Source organism: Triticum urartu, chromosome 4A, assembly GCF_056163025.1.
Source record: "Triticum urartu cultivar PI428250 chromosome 4A, HENAU_Tu73, whole genome shotgun sequence".
Classification (NCBI taxonomy): domain Eukaryota; kingdom Viridiplantae; phylum Streptophyta; class Magnoliopsida; order Poales; family Poaceae; genus Triticum; species Triticum urartu.
Window position 1 is genome coordinate 319,373,235 of NC_141876.1, and position 8,983 is coordinate 319,382,217.

Below are 8,983 nucleotides of genomic sequence, written 5' to 3' on the forward strand. Positions count from 1 at the left end.
TACAAGAAATGTGGCCGTTTATGACAAAAATATAATGATCGTGCTTAATTGGTCATGGATCAATGGCAAAAAAAATTACAAGATGGTCATGGGGTGTTGAAGGGGGTCTAAACTCCTCACAATTGTGACATCTATGTTAGAAAGGTCATAGTCTCATCACTCCAATTGGTCATAAAACGTATAACACTATCCATGGCCTTATTTTGGGCCCAACATGACAAATTAATATGGTCACATGCTTGAATAATGATGACAGGGCAGACACATCAGCAATTTCCCCTTGTATCATCGTATATGTGTAGTAATTTTGTTTATGTGTCATGTATACGTGTGAAATCAACATGCGTGTGCATGACAAATGGGGTATATCTACGCCTGGAATGAGTGACCCGGATATTTTGCACATCCCAGATTTGATGTGTGGGTCCAACAAACCTACGAGACCCACTAACCCACCGGACTTGTGGGATTAGCTAGCATGCAGGGCCCACATGTATGACGAGGGGCCAAATGACCAATACACCCACCTTACACATGGGATCATCTGACCTATAAGTACAATTGAATACCGAGAAAATAAAAGGAGCTCCAACGGCTGGGCTAGGTCCATTACAAAGAAAAATAATAGTTGAGAGGTTGCATGCTTATGATCAAGGCCAGATTTCTGGCCAAAAATCTAAGGGCTTCCCTTTTATATTTGTATTTTCAATTTAAACAACTTAAAATTGCTTGAGGATTATCTAAATTATTTCATATCTAAATAAAAAGTGTTTTTTGTAGTCACGTCATATTATTGATATTTGTCGTTCAGTGAACGTGCATTATCCTTATAAAATTGGACAAAATTTTATAACTTCGACTTAGAACAAAAGCTAAAAACATAGTTATTCGCGGACGAAGGGTGTATAAGTTAGCACGTAATACCATTGATTCAATGCTAATTTTTTATCACATATAACCCATATTTGGATGGTCTAGTTTATAGTTAAAATTAAAATTTAAGAAGCATGCATTCATTGGAATGGAGGGAATATCTCTGACAATTTTTGAGCTCGCGCCATATGTCTCACCGTCTTTTCCCACAAAACGCATTACGCGCGCGAGACCTTCCCGGCCCAAAGGCCCGCAACCAGACCAACCCAGGTCATATAAAAAGTTCTAAAACCCAAACTCCTCCCAAATCCCCGCCAGCGCCGCTCCCCCCTTCGACTCTCTCCACGATCCCCTCCCCTCCCACCCCACCTCGCCGAGCCTCGATCTGGCCGGATCTTGCCAATGCACACACGGATCTGGCCTAACCATCCTGCAGCTGCGGTGGCGGGCCACCAGGACGGCGGCGGGAACCACCAACCCATCTTGAGACCTCAACGACGGCGGGTACCAAGAACCGATGCTGCAGCAACCGCGCACGTCACAAGGAGGGTGGGTGTGGTTGCTACCGGAGTAGTGAATGCTGCGCTTGGCGCTGGACCAGCAGGGGCTGGGTGGGCCGTGACGCTTGATTGGGTTGTTTCCAACTGCCCCGGCATCGATGGCGACGAGATGGTGCGCCGACCAACATGGCCATTCACGCGCAAGGACCCCATGAATCTCGTGTACGCGACCAAGGTGACCATGCTGCTCGCAGCTCCATCTAGTCAATCCTCACTGTCGTTGTCGCTTTTGATTTCAGCATTGGCCGATCTCTTTCTTTTCTTTCTGAACACTATCGATTGATGAAGTTGTTTGGGCTGCCCAAATTGATGTTTGAATGTGCCAAATCTTCTTCTCTGTAGGGGCCAGCGTTGATGACATAATTTATCAATGGTGGGTTCAGTAGTAACTCAAATCTGTTGCTGTGAATGTGCCAGCGTGTGATGGAATTTATCATTGGTGGGTCTAGTAGTAACTCAAATCTGCTGCTATGTTATTTTCAGTGTCGTAAGATAGTTGTTCATGCCACTTGCTTAACTGTGTTACCTGTTTTTAGCTAGTGTACAAACAAACAAATTCTAGACATGCATGAGTAGTGCAAGTATGCAATTGATAGTGCATTTTACCTGAGATGGACAAAGTCTTGCTTTGTTTAATTACACATAAACATGGATGGTAAAAACAAAATCCTGATTGATTACAGAGAAAGCAAGTTGATACTCCCATTACCGAGAACAAGCTTGGTTAGTTGAGAGTGTTCTATGCGAACTTCAGTCAGTTTTCCTGCATTTTACTAGTCATAAATCATGCGTTCCGAATGCGGTATATTGAATCAATCCTATGGAAACTAAGTTCCTAAAGTTTTCCCATGGAATTACTCCACTAAGAACATGCCCGAAGTAGTTTTATTTCTGAACTGACTATGTACTAATGTACATTGGTCGGCATTTTGTGTCACTTATTCTATGTTTCTGCTGTCTGTAGTTACCCAGTAATCACCCAACATTAATCTTAAGGTTTTTTATTTGCCCAATTCTATAGGTGATAACAACCCATTGTTTATTTTTTAAGTTTGTTTTCATCAGAATTTTCACCATAAGTACCAAGGCATTGAAGCATAGTCACCATTTTTTGCTTGTATATGTGTGCATTAGACGTTTAGTAATTAACTCGTCAAAAATTAAAATTGGGTATGTCCATGCCATATATTCTCTCTTCTATTGAGACATTATGATATGCCACTTTTAGTGTCATGTTAGCCTGGACAACCTTATGGTCTGAACCGTTGTACTTGATGGTTTCTGTCTGTGTATATATGGATGCACTCAATAGGTTGTATAGAATGTTTAAAGTTTTTCCCAAATATGGAAAGTGAAGTTATGGAAAATTTCTTTTGAGTAATTTGATACTATAATAGGTAGTAATATATTTAATCATATATATTGTCCTTTTGTCTTTCGTGTGGACATACATGTTACATCGCTCACAGAATGTTACTTGGCTCACTGAAAATTTGCATACTTATCAAACAACTGCTCGGCTCTCTTTACTTTGGGCACTGTTTACCAGCATCTCAATCCCGACCTAGCAGGTCTGCTTACCAGCATCAACATGTACTTCTCTCTCCACTTCTCCTCTAGTAAAAATGCATGAATAGAGAATTCACATTAGTTTGTTACACTGAATCTCTTTGTGGTTAATTTCCCCATTCTGGAGGATTCATGCTTGTTCTCTACCCCCTTGTGTATTTTTCCAGAACACAACATTGGCTAAACAAACTGCTCATGGCTTCATTTATTCTGAGCATATTCATAGTATAGTGATATTTATTTATTTATTGCACCAGTATGTGAATCATACCCTATTGAATAGTATGTAACCACAAAAAATGCCATATATTTATTTGATAATAGAGCATGTAAAATAGAACCTATCCCACATTGCTATTCTTTAAGATATTTATTAGTTTGATGAGTTACTCCTCTTGATAGTCAGAAAATTGCAACTACACTTACGTTTCTTTCTTTGATATGATTCTTGCTTCTACTGACTGCAACACAATATGACAATGAGATTTTAAGTTTGAATTCGTATATCATTGTATGGTTTATGATTTACATTTTCAAGGGTTGTTAATTATAACATTCTGTTAAGTATGTGGTTGTTCTTTTGGAGACTAGGAAACAAGCTAACATGCATTTTTGTCGGCAAGAATTTTACCTACCCTTTGATGTTACAGATTGCTAATCTTGCAATACAATTTTGTGCAGATGGAACATGCACATTAATTCGTTGACAAGTTTGGTCCAAACAATATGGAACATGGAGGGTGTCTTGTCCTGAGACCTGAGCCATTCACATGTATCGTAACGCTTTCCCTTACCTTTGGTGCATCATGCAAATGTATTTCTTTTTTCTAATTCCCCATCTGCTAATGAGTTACCTAAAGCTGAATCTATATTGAATACTCACTTACTTTAATAACTTGGTCAATACATGATGTGCACCTAGAAAAGTGTAGCTACACATTGGAATTTTAAATTTTATTTCAGGGTGGCATTTGTATTCTTTATCTGGAAATAATACTTGCTTTTTAACCTCTATTGTACTATCATGATAGTCGTTGTTAAGCTACAATGAGAACATTTCGTCCAACCTTTGTCCTATAGTGGGTGGTTGTCTTATGGAAAATACCTCGGTACTGTACTTTCTTGTGAAAAAACATCTGTGTACTGTACTATCATGACACTTTGATTGTCTTATCATAATTGTAGTTGTTTCCTTCTTATTATAGTATATGCGTCTTACAACAAAGATTTTTCAATTCAATTGCTATGTGGTCTGCGTGTTCTTCTCATGTGTGATCTTTCTTAATGCCAGGATATTCTAAAATCCAGAAGAACTAGATACTCATAAGTGGATGACAGTGAACATGAGAAGCTATGGTTTCCTGATTTGTTGTTATGTGTAGTGTTGTCATGAAGCATAGTGGTTCTGGCTTTGTGTAAAATCATTATAAGTATTGTACCTCTTTAGAGGAGTTCAACGTTGAACAATGTATGTGATTCATGTACCTGAAGTATCCACTATGATGCCTATTGCTGAAACAAATATAACAATTTACTAATAATAATAGTTTCTGGCTGGAATTATCCATGATGCCTTTTTTGAGGTAAATCTACAATGCCTAGTGTAACAAAAATGTGCAAAATAACGATTCGGCCAAATTAAAAAAATTAATGGGCTAAAATTGATAGGTTTGGTCTCTGGATGTGACCCAAAAATGAAACGGGCTAAAATGAATGGGCTGTATTGTTGGGCTTTGCTCATTTAGAAACCTTATTGGAATGGCCTGGTGAAAATTGTAACCTCATTTTTTAGTCATCGGTAATGCCATCAAGGCTGCCACATCATCACCTTAGCCACATGGCTGAAGCCATGTCAGATCCTACATGGTTCAAGTAGACCTCTAGTGATGAAAACAATTAGTCAAATATGTACCGACCAAATGTTTTTTGTCATAGAATCTTTGACCAAAACATTCAAAAGGTCATGTTTGTTCGTTCTTGACGGCCAACTGTTGACCATCCAAATATGGTCATAAAAAGGTCATAAATGGATAACAACGATGATTCTTTGGCCAAAATTGAGGGTCATGATTGAGTGTTTTTATTGTACTGTCCATGGCCTCGTCGTTGAGCACCAAGGATCGGCCGACTGCAGGCTCGGTGGCTGGAGGCGCACTTGGCGAAGACAGCGGCTTCTTCCCCTTGTCAGCTTGTTTGGGCGCCATGGCGATGAAGCAAGCGGAGTGCAGGTCAGATTGGAGAGGAGAGGCAGAGTCTCGAGGAAGCACAAGGACTGTGGAAGAAAGGCGTGGGCAATGGGAGAATAACTCTGTAGGTTGTGAGGGACGCATAGCCAGGCGGATTCAAAGGCAGCATGGGGAAGCGGAGACGCCCACATCTAATCAACCGCCACGCGCCAACCAAGGACGCAGGCTTTTGGGGCCTGCGGCGCTCCGCGCTTGATCCTTTGGCTTCACCTTGAAGCCAAGCCCGAGCGCGCCTTGGGCCCGGGGGCTACTGTCGGTGTTCTGGGAACGGGGGTCCCCAGACGTGCCTGCCTGCGGCCCACGGCGTGGCTGGGCTGGCAGGTCTGTATGGCCCATCTTCATCGACAAGGCATTCAAGAACCTCGCGAGGGGCCAAGCCTCGCGAGGCGGATGATGCAATACCTCCTCAGGAGCCGCGCCGCCAGGTAGGCTCGCGAGGGGAAGAGAGATCAAGGCCGGGCAAACCTCGCGAGGTCCTCGTGACGTGAGCCATGATGATCGAGACCAGGCGGGCGCCAGTGTGCGCAGTGTCCTTGTTTCCCCTTTGGTGCCAAGGGGGCAAGCGCATGCGCGGAGTACCGAGGAATCAAGCAAAGGTTTCCATATTGGTGCAACCAGACCAAGACCAGAAGGACAGCAGGACGGAGGTCACCATAGAGCCCAAGACGGCATGATCACCAGAACCTTTGGCAGGCGAAGACCACCTTTTGTCAGGATAACTTGTACTAGCTGTCCCCTTTCGAATTGGCCGTTGTTGGCTCCCTTCCTGCTCAATATTTGGGGAGAGGACCAGGGCCTATATAAGTAGAACATGCCACCACAGTAGAAGGAGAGGATCGACCTCATCATAAGTCAAGAGCGGATCCAAGATCATCTCATCCACACAAGTTCACCAAGCACAAGAACACCTCAACCTCAGGAGGTTGCTCTTCCCCTTGTACTGTTCATCATCAGCCTAAGAGGCAATCCACCACCTCCACACTAGAGTATGGTATTACACCACCACGGTGGCCCGAACTAGTATAATCTTGTGTCTTTCTGTGTTATGAGTTCGTTGAGTTTGTTCGCAAGATCTTAGAGAGCTAGGGTGTCGATCAATAGGGAGAAAACCTTCGCGCGCACCCCAGTGTTCGAACCTCAAGGGTTTGCCGAAAACCGTGATCCGACAGATAGCTTGGCAGAGTTTGTTCGCTTAGAGAATCTTGAGTGTGTCTACAGCACTCTCAGAGAACATTGGTGCTCACCCTATCGTCGGCGAGTAGCTGAAATTCTAGAGACCTGTCGGTGTACAAAAAGAGGGGTACACTTTTTGTACCCCTATAACTGTGCACGAGTAGTCTGAGCCACGGGCACCACCGCACCAAGCAAGGCAAGGGAGGTGAGCCAGGGTAAGACCGAAGCTCAAGATAACTAGAACAACGCCAAGGCCAAGACCACGAAGAGCAAAGGGGACGAAGCGGACTCCCCCAGCAAGCTCCTTGCCAGGAGATAGTTTTAGCAACCCCGGCAAGACCCTTGCCGCGGCAACTCGCCCCACACCTACAGAGCAAATAACCCTTGAGTCCACTGCCCCCATAGGGCAAGGATTTGGGAGACATCCCCGTGGCGGCATGCAAATCTTTGTGAAGACATTGAAGATCAGATACGCACTAAGGAGATGACAACCCTTGGCGGGATCCCAGCCAAGGAAAACCACAAGGCCCCCAGCAAGCACCTTGCCGGGGATGACAGCAGGCGCCTCGGCAAAACCCTTGCCGGGGCCCCGGCAAGGCCCTTGCCAAGGACATCCGCAGGACCACTACCAGGCCCACGCCGACTAAACCTCCACCGCCGTTCGCATGCAGCTGCCGACCCAACCGGCTGGGCAGGCACCTTCGTGGCGGCATGCAGATCTTTGTGAAGACCCACCACTGCACCACCTCAGCTGCCTGCCTACCTACGTGGCATCACGGGTATCGCTGGCCAGGGCGCGTGTCGACACAAGAAGGAGCGGTGACGGACGAGACAGGTCTCTCCACCGTCCCCGATAAAGCAAGGACACCTAAGCAAGACGCATTAAATGTGCCTTGTCATGTAATGCGAGGGATAACCTCGCATCACTGTACCCTTTCCACCTCCTGTGTGCCACTATGGAAACCCCTTTTTCTATAAAAGGCGGCCCGAGGCGACCAGAGGGAGTATTCGGCTTTTTGGAGCTCCTCACGCCCCATAGCTAGCTCAAGAACACAGATATACAATCCACCAAAGCAGGAGTAGGGTTTTACGCATCCTCGCGGCCCGAACCTGGAAAAACGAACCGTGTGCTATCTGTTTGATCCGCTCTTCTCACGACCCCACGCCCTGCTAACCACAGTAGGGATTCTTGTGATCCCATAGGTGTCGTTCCCACCGACATCTTTGGTGCGCCAGGTAGGGGCACGCAGTTGTGAGAATCGCCTTTAGTAGTTAGTTCGGCGTTTCTTCATCATCATGGCGCCCAAGAAGAAGACGACGGTGGCGGTTCGCCAGTCGGAAGCCGGACAGCCCATCCCGACGCGGGCGAGCAGCGGACCGGTCGCAGAAAGGACCCAGGGCGCTGCTCACGAACTCCAACACCATCCCAGCAGCTGGAGTTTGGGAGGCGGCGATGTTTGTGCGCCTGGTAACGGGCCACACGTCGCCAAATCCAAAGGCGGAGCCAAGCCCTTCACGGGTGGAGCGGGGCCTTCCAAGGTCATCACCGCCCCGCCCGAAGGCGACGCAAGGGCCTCCGAGACTCCCACGCCGGCACCAACAGCGCGCTCCTCCCAGGCAGCGCGCGACGAACGGCGTAATCACGCCAAAGATCCCAGGCGTCGCTGCGGGAAGAGCCCCGAGCGCCACTCCCGGGACGTAGAAGACCTGCCCACTCACTGAGGTGCTGGTGAAAACGGCATGCGACCGCGGGGTCGTGATAGAGCTCCTTCTGACATGGTCAGAAGTCGAAGCGCGTCACGATCCGTGTAGGTTTCGTCGCCACCGACGCCAGCAGAGGCCCTGGCGTGCGCGCAGTTGCTCCTCGACTTTCCTCCCACTACGGGGAAACTCGACGAATGGAGAGCCACTATCCGAAGCCTTGTTGCGGTGGTCAACAAAGACGAACCAAGTCTGGCGGGGCCCCCGGGTTGACGCTCCGATGGAGTCCCGCGGACCAGTGGCGGGAAAGCCGGCGGCGCCGCGACCACGGTGCATTCACCCCTTCCCCATCCGGTACCGCGGACGCCGGCTCATCGCGACGTCGCAGGCGACGACATCTCCATAGCATCGTCTGACCCACGGACCCACTGTGACCAGCGCCAAGTTCTTCGGGAACGAGCCCATGAAGACGCTCGAACCACTATCGAGCGCCGGCGCGGAGCGCGCCACCAGTCAGACAGGCGAGCTGGGCCTGCTGTGAACCACCCGGCCCCGGAGAGCCCTAGAGGCCTACCTTACGAGGTAGGCTGTCCGGCTTTTACCCATGAGCTGCGGCAGTTCCAGTGGCCCACTCACCGCACCTTCAAACCTGACATTGGCGAAAAGTACAACGACAATACTCACCCGTCTGAGTTCCTCAGCATCTACACCATCGCGATGCAAGAGGCCGGAGCCCGCGACGATAAGGTGCTTGCGAATTACTTTCCATTGGCTCTTAAACCCAACGCCATGTCGTGGTTGATGCACTTCCCGGTAGACTCTATTTCCTCCTGGTCGGATTTGTGCCATGAGTTTCTGGGC

At 47.3% G+C, this 8,983-nt stretch overlaps 1 long non-coding RNA gene across 1 annotated transcript; it reads left to right on the top strand.

Moving 5' to 3' along the window:
* Positions 1-1,471: 1,471 nt before the first annotated feature.
* On the top strand, positions 1,472-4,513 carry LOC147975708 (uncharacterized). Its single transcript, XR_015602065.1, has 4 exons — positions 1,472-1,608; positions 1,776-1,872; positions 3,684-3,774; positions 4,294-4,513. It is a non-coding gene; the product is annotated as an uncharacterized LOC147975708 (long non-coding RNA).
* The last annotated feature ends 4,470 nt before the right edge of the window (positions 4,514-8,983 follow it).